Source organism: Arachis ipaensis, chromosome B10 (assembly GCF_059453495.1).
Source record: "Arachis ipaensis isolate K30076 ecotype BB chromosome B10, ASM5945349v1, whole genome shotgun sequence".
Taxonomy (NCBI): Eukaryota; Viridiplantae; Streptophyta; class Magnoliopsida; order Fabales; family Fabaceae; genus Arachis; species Arachis ipaensis.
This window is the reverse complement of record NC_142435.1, coordinates 54,009,086-54,018,089: the sequence shown is the minus strand read 5'-3', so window position 1 is coordinate 54,018,089 and position 9,004 is coordinate 54,009,086. Positions and strand designations below refer to the sequence as shown.

At 39.4% G+C, this 9,004-nt stretch overlaps 1 non-coding gene across 1 annotated transcript; it reads left to right on the top strand.

The window, feature by feature from the left end:
• Positions 1–8,006: 8,006 nt before the first annotated feature.
• On the top strand, positions 8,007–8,114 carry LOC148580076 (small nucleolar RNA R71). Its single transcript, XR_015896836.1, has one exon. It is a non-coding gene; the product is annotated as a small nucleolar RNA R71 (small nucleolar RNA).
• Positions 8,115–9,004: the final 890 nt, after the last annotated feature.

The window sequence follows — 9,004 nt, the reverse complement described above, 5'->3', positions numbered from 1 at the left end:
ACAAATGTAAAATGAAATTGAAAGCAATGAAAACAAGAAATTAAAGTTCACTCAAGTTCAAAAGCTCTCCGAAAAACTCTTATGAAAATTCTAAAAGGAAAGCTCTCCTAATAACTTGAATTCTATCCTATTTATACACTTTCAAAAATGATCTTCAAGCCTTGAGTTGGGCCTTTGCTCTTGGTGGAATTGGGTTGAAAGAGGCCTTGATTGATTGCTCTTGAAGTTTGAAGAAGAACCAAAGTGAACCAATTGAACCGGGTTTGAGGTTAGCCAAAGTTGGACCTAAAGTTTGAGCCAAAGTTAGGGGTTTTCATAGCAGCAAGCAAAATTCTTCTGGTATGGACGTTGGTGCCAACGTTAGGGGTCTAACTTTGACCCTAACGTTGGCCTTGCTTATATGCTAGTGGCGCCAACGTTAGCCTCCAAGTTAGGGGGCTAACGTTGGCGCAAACGTTGGCCATTCCCCCTTTGTAATTTATGTGCCAACGTTAGCCTCCAAGTTAGGGGGCTAACGTTGGCGCAAACGTTGGTGCCCAGGGGAGAAACTCTCAAGATCCAACGTTAGCCTCCAAGTTAGGGGGCTAACGTTGGGGCTAACTTTTGCCTCTTCCTTGAATGTTCATGTGCCAACGTTAGCCCGTTGGCGCAAACGTTGGTGCCCAGGGAAGAAGTTTCTCTTGCCAACGTTAGCCTCCAAGTTAGGGGGCTAACGTTGGCTCAAACGTGGGGAGCCCAGGGAGTAATCTTCATGCCTAACATTAGCCTCCAAGTTAGGGGGCTAACGTTGGGGCTAACTTCATGCCTCCTGGTTCAATTTCACTTATTCCATTGTCCTCTCTTCACTTCTAGCCATTCCTCTTTGCTTCAACCTTTCTCCAAGCTTTCTTCACATATCATTAATCAACCAAACTTATCAAAGCTATGCTCAAAATCATGAGATATTCATTCTTTCATAGTATGTAACAAATATAGCATAAAACCTCATGAAATGGCATAAATTCATATATGGTTGGTTCAATCAAGGGAAACATGAAAATCTACTCAATTAGCTTGCTTGTAGCTCAAGAAAGTGCATAATTCTAATGAAAACTAAAGAAAAAGACTAGCTAAAATAGGCTAGGATGACTTGTCATCACAAATACTGGAAAACAAAGTGCTTAGGGCCACGGCCAAGACTCTTGAAATAGCTGTGTTCAAGAATCATCATACTGAACTAGGAGAATCAATAACACTATCTGAACTCTGAGTTCCTATAGATGCCAATCATTCTGAACTTCAATGGATAAAGTGAGATGCCAAAACTATTCAAGAGGCAAAAAGCTATAAGTCCCGCTCATTTGATTGGAGCTATGTTTCATTGATAGTTTGGAATTTATAGTATATTCTCTTCTTTTTATCCTATTTGATTTTCAGTTGCTTGGGGACAAGCAACAATTTAAGTTTGGTGTTGTGATGAGCAGATAATTTATACGCTTTTTGGCATTGTTTTTAGTATATTTTTAGTAGGATCTAGTTACTTTTAGGGATGTTTTCATTAGTTTTTATGTTAATTTCACATTTCTGGACTTTACTATGAGTTTGTGTATTTTTCTGTGATTTCAGGTATTTTCTGGCTGAAATTGAGGGACTTGAGCAAAAATCAGATTCAGAGGTTGAAGAAGGACTGCTGATGCTGTTGGATTCTGACCTCCCTGCACTCAAAGTGGATTTTCTGGAGCTACAGAACTCAAAATGGCGCGCTTCCAATTCCGTTGGAAAGTAGACATCCAGGGATTTCTAGCAATGTTTAATAGTCCATACTTTGGCCGAGTTTAGACGACGTAAAAGGGCGTTGAACGCCAGTTCTACGCTGCTGTCTGGAGTTAAACGCCAGAAACAAGTCACAAACCAGAGTTGAACGCCAGAAATACGTTACAACCTGGTGTTCAACTCCAGAAAGAGCCTCTGCACGTGTAACATTCAAGCTCAGCCCAAGCACACACCAAGTGGGCCCCGGAAGTGGATTTATACATCAATTACTTACTTCTGTAAACCCTAGTAACTAGTTTAGTATAAATAGAACTTTTTACTATTGTATTAGACATCCTGGATTGTATTTTGATCCTGTGATCACGTTTTAGGGGCTGGCCATCTCGGCCATGCCTGGAACTTTCACTTATGTATTTTCAACGGTAGAGTTTCTGCACTCCATAGATTAAGGTGTGGAGCTCTGCTGTTCCTCAAAGATTAATGCAAAGTACTACTGTTTTTCTATTCAACTCAACTTATTTCGCTTCTAAGATATTCATTCGCACTTCAACCTAAATGTGATGAACGTGACAATCATCATCATTCCTTATGAACGCGTGCCTGACAACCACTTCCGTTCTACATTAGATTGAATGAGTATCTCTTAGATCTCTTAATTAGAATCTTCGTGGTGTAAGCTAGAATGATTGCGGCATTCAAGAGAATCCGGAAAGTCTAAACCTTGTCTGTGGTATTTCGAGTAGGATTCAATGATTGAATGACTGTGACGAGCTTCAAACTCGCGAGTGCTGGGCGTAGTGACAGACGCAAAAGGAGGGTGACTCCTATTCCAGCATGATCAGGAACCTCAGATGATTAGCCGTGCCGTGACAGGGCATCTTGGACCATTTTCACAAGAGGAGGGGATGTAGCCACTGACAACGGTGATGCCCTTGCATAAAGCCAGCCATGGAAAGGAGTAAGACTGATTGGATGAAGACAGCATGAAAGCAGAGGTTCAGAGGAACGATTGCATCTCCATACGCTTATCTGAAATTCTCACCAATGATTTACATAAGTATTTCTATCCTTCTTTTCTTCTCTATTTTCGAAAACCTCATTACTATTTTATATCTGCCTGACTGAGATTTACAAGGTGACCATAGCTTGCTTCATACCAACAATCTCCGTGGGATTCGACCCTTACTCACGTAAGGTATTACTTGGACGACCTAGTGCACTTGCTGGTTAGTTATGCGAAGTTGTGAAGATATGTTTAGACCATGGTTCTGTGCATCCGTTTTTGGTGCCATCGCCAGGGAATCAATTTCGAACAACAATTCACAACCTGAGTAACAATTTCGCATACCAATTTCTAATCTACCGACCGAGTCCGGGGGTTAGAACCTTCGTGGTATAGGCTAGAGTCACTGGCAGCATTCCTGGGATCCGGAAAGTCTAAACCTTGTCTGTGGTATTCCGAGTAGGATCCGGGAGGGGATGACTGTGACGAGCTTCAAACTTGCGAATGTTGGGCGCAGTGACAGTGTGCAAAAGGACAAGTGTCCTATTCCGATGCTAGCGAGAACCGACAGATGATTAGCCATGCTGTAGCTGTACTTGGTATTTGTCATCCGAGACGAGTAATCTGATAGTTGATTAGTCGTGCAGACATCGTACCTGGTATTTTTCATCCGAGAGGATCATCCAGCTTGCCATTGAAGGAAGCCATGCGTGTTTGGAGAAGAAGACAGTAGGAAAGCATAGATTCAGATGACAAAGCATCTCCGGAACCCCAGCCTGTTTCTCATTACTAAATCACAAGTACTATTTATTTCATGTTATTTATTTTTTCATAAATACAATCTCTCTTATCATTAATCTCCTTACTAAGATTTACAAAATAACCATAGTTTGCTTCAAGCCAACAATCTCTGTGGTATCGACCCTTACTCACGTAAGGTATTACGTGGACGACCCAATGCACTTGCTGGTTAGTTGTGCGGAGTTGTGAAAAGTGTTATCACATTTTCGTTCACGAGTAGTGTAGGTGCATAAACAAATAAAAGCAAAAGTGATAAATAATTAAGATAGAGACAGTAATTAGATCAATATGGGAGAGGGTGAAGCTCGCGCAATTCAATCTCTTTGATGATCCTACTCAAAACGCGACAGACAAGGTCGGATCTTCCTTATCAGAGACTGATGCTCTTATGGTTCTAGCCCCTAGAGCCACAGGAACCTCAATTACCCCTGACTAACGAGGTTTTATGTCACATACCCCGATTAGCCCAGATGATTCTATTGGAACCCGTGATGCATCCTCAAGATGTAGCTCAATACTATCTGGGTCAAGACTCATAAGGAACTCATATAGAATCTAGATTCATAAGGATGAAGAAGGACAATGCATCATAGAATAGAATCAAGCATAGATTGAAGTAGAAAAGTAATTCCATTAATCAGTAGGAATCAGCAGAGCTCCTAACCTTAACCTAGGAGGTTTAGTTGCTCACACTGTACAGAAAATAAAGTGTGTAGTTCGAATGTTGTGGAAAAGCTCCTAAACAATGGTGATCTCCCATTATTTATACTAATGACTAGACTAAAAGAAGAAATTAATAATAATTAGAAATTATAATAATGAAAGAAACTAAGCTAAAGGTGCGAAAATCCACTTCTAGGCCCACTTGTTGAGTGTTTGGGTTGAGCTTGGCGTCCAACCTGAGTGAATGGGCATTGGACACCCACTAGGGGGTAGAAATGCGCTGCCTTGCCCCCTTTGTGGCATTGAACACCAGGTTTGGGTGTTCAACGCCAACCTTGATCCTCTGGGGGCATTAGACGCCCATTAGGGGGTAGTTTGGGCGTTTAACACCCGTTTTGGGCAGTCCAATCCAAAAAAAAGTATAGACCAATATATATATATTGCTGGAAAACTCTAGAAGTTAGCTTTCCAACGCTGTTGATATCGCATCATTTGGGCCTTTGTAGCTCTAGAAATCTTCATTTGAATGCACAGAGGTCAGAATCTGACAACATTTGCTACGCTTTCCTTGCCTCTGAATCAGACTTTGCCAAAACTTGCCAAATTCACCCAAAATTCACCTAAAATCATAAGAAAAACACAAAAGCTCAAAGTAGTATCCAAAAAGTGGATTTTTCCTTAAAACCTACTAAAACATAATAAAACTTAACAAAACATACTAAAAACATTAAGAAATTACCATCAAAATGCATATAAAATATCCGCTCATCAATCAACACCATTCACCAACAACAACATTATAATTCATCAATATCCTTCATCAATCATCATAATCTTAAACAACACCAGTACTCATCATATTATCATCATAATTCATATATCACACATTCTAACACTTCATAGCATCCTCTTCATCATCAAACATAAATTCACATATAATTAATCATGCACCAACATCATTCAATCCTATTTTAGAGTCCACTAGTCTAAGTGTCCAAAAATATTATATATTACATAAAAGAAAGCGAAACCATACCTTGGCCGAGTTCCCAAAAAGCACAAAAACGCAAAGTTTGATTCCAACAAGATCAACAAGCCTCAAGCACCAACACCACTTCCAAAACTCTCCAACTATCAAGCTATACACATATAACATACCAAGAACCAACACTATGGCTAACCACAACATCAAACCGCAAGATTTTGAACAGACTTACCTTACCCAATGCTAAATCACCTTTAAACAACCAAAATCACATAATCTACTCAAAAAACAAACATAAAAATGTGAAATTACTTAGGGCAGAAAATTGGAGTAGGAGACGTGAGTTCTTACCAGAAAAACATAGTTAGAAATAACGGGCTCGGCAAGAGCTTCCTGTGGCCACAACGGGCTCATCAATCAGAGCTCCGTAGCTCAAGATATGGACAAAAGAAAAAGAAGGTGAATAGTGCAAACCCTTTCTTGTTTTAGGGTTAGAAATAAGTTGAAATGCTCAATAGTTGTTTTTATATATGTTGGGCTTCAACCCAACTTGGGCTCCGGTCCAATCCATTAGCGTTTAAGGCTCGTTTGGCCCACTTCGGACCAAAACCTTTAAGATTAGCGCCCAGTTTTCAGTTCTAAATTATTTTTTCAAAACAATAAATTCAATTTTCAAAATCTTATTTTTCTCAATACGCGGTACCGGTCAAACTAGATCCGGTACACATTTTTACAAAAATTTTACATAAAAATACATTTTCTCACTCAAAAAAATTCATTGAATTAAAATTTCACCTTTTTATTTTGAAAATATCATTTCTATATTTTCGAACCTATTCCGGGCAGTTAAAAATTATTATTTTATTAAAGCGGTTATTCCGGTTCTTACATTCTCCCCTCCTAATTAGGAATTTTGTCCCCAAAATTCAAATCGCATGATTGGTGGATAGAATTATGATCACACTTTACACAACTCTGGTACAACTAACCAGCAAGTGCAATGGGTCGTCCAAGTAATAAAACCTTATGCGAGTAAGGGTCGATCCCACAGAGATTGCCGGCTTGAAGCAAGCTATGGTCATCCTGTAAATCTTAGTCAGGCAGATTCAATTAGTTATGAGTTTTGCTAATTGAAAGATAAATAAAATGTAAATTAAAATAAAGATACTTATGTAATTCATTGGTGGGAATTTCAGATAAGCGTTTGGAGATGCTTTGTTGCTTCTGAACGTCTGCTTTCCTATTGTCTTCATCCAATCATGCGTACTCCCCTCCATGGCAAGTTGTATGTTGGTGGATCACCATTGTCAATGGCTACCATCCATCCTCTCGGATGAAAAATACCAGGTACGGTTTCAGTACGGCTAATCAACTATCGGATTTCTCGTCTCGGATGAAAAATACCAGGCACAGCTACCACACGGCTAATCATCTGTCGGTTCCCACTTGTGTCGGAATAGGATCTCTATATCCTTTTGCACACTGTCACTGCGCCAACATTCGTGAGTTTGAAGCTCGTCACAGTCATCCCATCCCAGATCCTACTCGGAATACCACAGATAAGGTTTAGACTTTCCGGATCTCAGGAATGCTTTCAATTGGTTCTAGCCTCTACCACAAAGGTTCTAATCTCACAGATTCAAATGCTCTGCTATCAGGAGAGGCAAGTCAAATCCATGGATCAGAGACCCAAGAGACTATACTCCAGCTGTCGTCCAATGACTACGTTGAACATCATGTAGACCGCTTGTGGTTGTCAGGCACGCGAATCTTGGCTAAGCGAGTAACGAAGATAGTGGGTAATTGTCACGGGTCACCCCTTCATTCTAACTTAACTGAATTAAGTACTAGAGTATATATTGGAGAAGAAGTAAACGTGAATTGAAAGAGAAATAATAGTACTTGCATTAATTCATGAAGAACAGCAGAGCTCCGCACCTTAATCTATGAGGTGTAGAAACTCCACCGTTGGAAAATACATAAGAGAAAATAGCCTAGGCATGGCCGTGAGGCCAGCCAAGCATGAAGTTGATAAAAGATGATTAAAAAAGTTCGAATACAATAGGAAAGACTAGTATTTATACTAAACTAGTTACTAAGGATTACAGAAATTGAGTAACTAAGTGCAGATAGTGCAGAAATCCATTTTTGGGGCCCACTTGGTGTGTGCTTGGGCTGAGCATTGAGCTATACACGTGCATAGGCCTTTTCTGGAGTTAAACGCCAGCTTGGGTGCCAGTTTGGGTGTTTTACGCCAGAAAGGGGTCTTTGGCTGGCGTTGAACGCCAGTTTGGGCCATCAAATCTCGGGCAAAGTATGGACTATTAAATACTCCTGGAAAGCCCAAGATGTCTACTTTCCAACGCAATTTAGAGAGCGCCAATTGTGCTTCTTTAGCTCTAGAAAATCCACTTCGAGTGCAGGAGGGTCAGAATCCAATAGCATCTGCAGTCCTTTCTCAGCCTTTGAATCAGAGTTTTGCTCAGGTCCCTCAATTTCAGCCAGAAAATATCTGAAATTATAGAAAAAAACACAAACTCATAGTAAAGTCCAGAAATGTGATTTTTGCATACAAACTAATAAAAATATAATATAAAGTAACTAAAACATACTAAAAACTACCTAAAAACAATGCCAAAAAGCGTATAAATTATCCTGGTTATTTGCAACCATCTCAATGAGTTCCTGGGCTTCTGCAGGGGTTTTCTTCAGATGAAGAGATCCACCAGTAGAGTGGTACAATGACATCTTGGACAATTCAGACAGACCATCATAGAATATACATAAGATGTTCCATTCTGAAAGCATGACAGAAGGACACCTTCTGATCAATTGCTTGTATCTTTCCCAAGCTTCATAGAGGGATTCACCTTCCTTCTGTCTGAAGGTTTGGACTTCCACTCTAAGCTTGCTCATCTTTTGAGATGGAAAGAATTTGGCCAAGAAAGTATTGACCAACTTTTCCCAAGAGTTCAGGCTTTCTTTAGGTTGTGAGTCCAACCATATCCTAGCTCTGTCTCTTACAGCAAAGGGGAAAAGTATAAGTCTGTAGACCTCGGGATTAACCCCATTGGTCTTAACAGTGTCACAGATTTGCAAGAATTCAGCTAAGAACTGATGAAGATCTTCCAATGGAAGTCCATGAAACTTGCAATTCTGCTGCATAAGAGAAACTAATTGAGGCTTAAGCTTAAACTTGTTTGCTCCAATTGTAGGAATTGAGATGCTTCTTCAATAGAAATCGGAAATTGGTGCAGTAAAGTCACTAAGCATCTTCCTTGCATCTCCACCATTGTTGTTGGGTTCGGCTGCCATGTCTGCTTCTTTTTTGAAATTTTCTGTAAGATCCTCTCCGGAGTGTTGTGCTTTAGCTTCTCTTAGCTTCCTCTTCAGAGTCCTTTCAGGTTCAGGATCAGCTTCAACAAGAATGTCTTTATCCCTGTTCCTGCTCATATGAAAAAGAAGAGAACAGAAAAGAAGAGGAATCCTCTATGTCACAGTATAGAGATTTCTTTATGTGTCAGAGGAAAAGAAGAATAGAATGAAGAAGGAAGAAGAAAGAATTCGAACAGAGAGAGAGAGAAAAGTAGTTAGGTGGTTTTGAAAAAGATAAGAAATAGTAAACTTTTTAAAATTAAAACAAACAAGTCATCAAGTGGTTAATTGAAAAAGATTTGAAAATAAATTTTGAAAAGATAAGAAGTTAGAAAAAGATTTTGAAATTAAAATTTTAAAAAGATATGATTGAATTTTATTTTGAAAAAGAATTGAAAAAGAAATTAAAACAGATGTAATTTTTA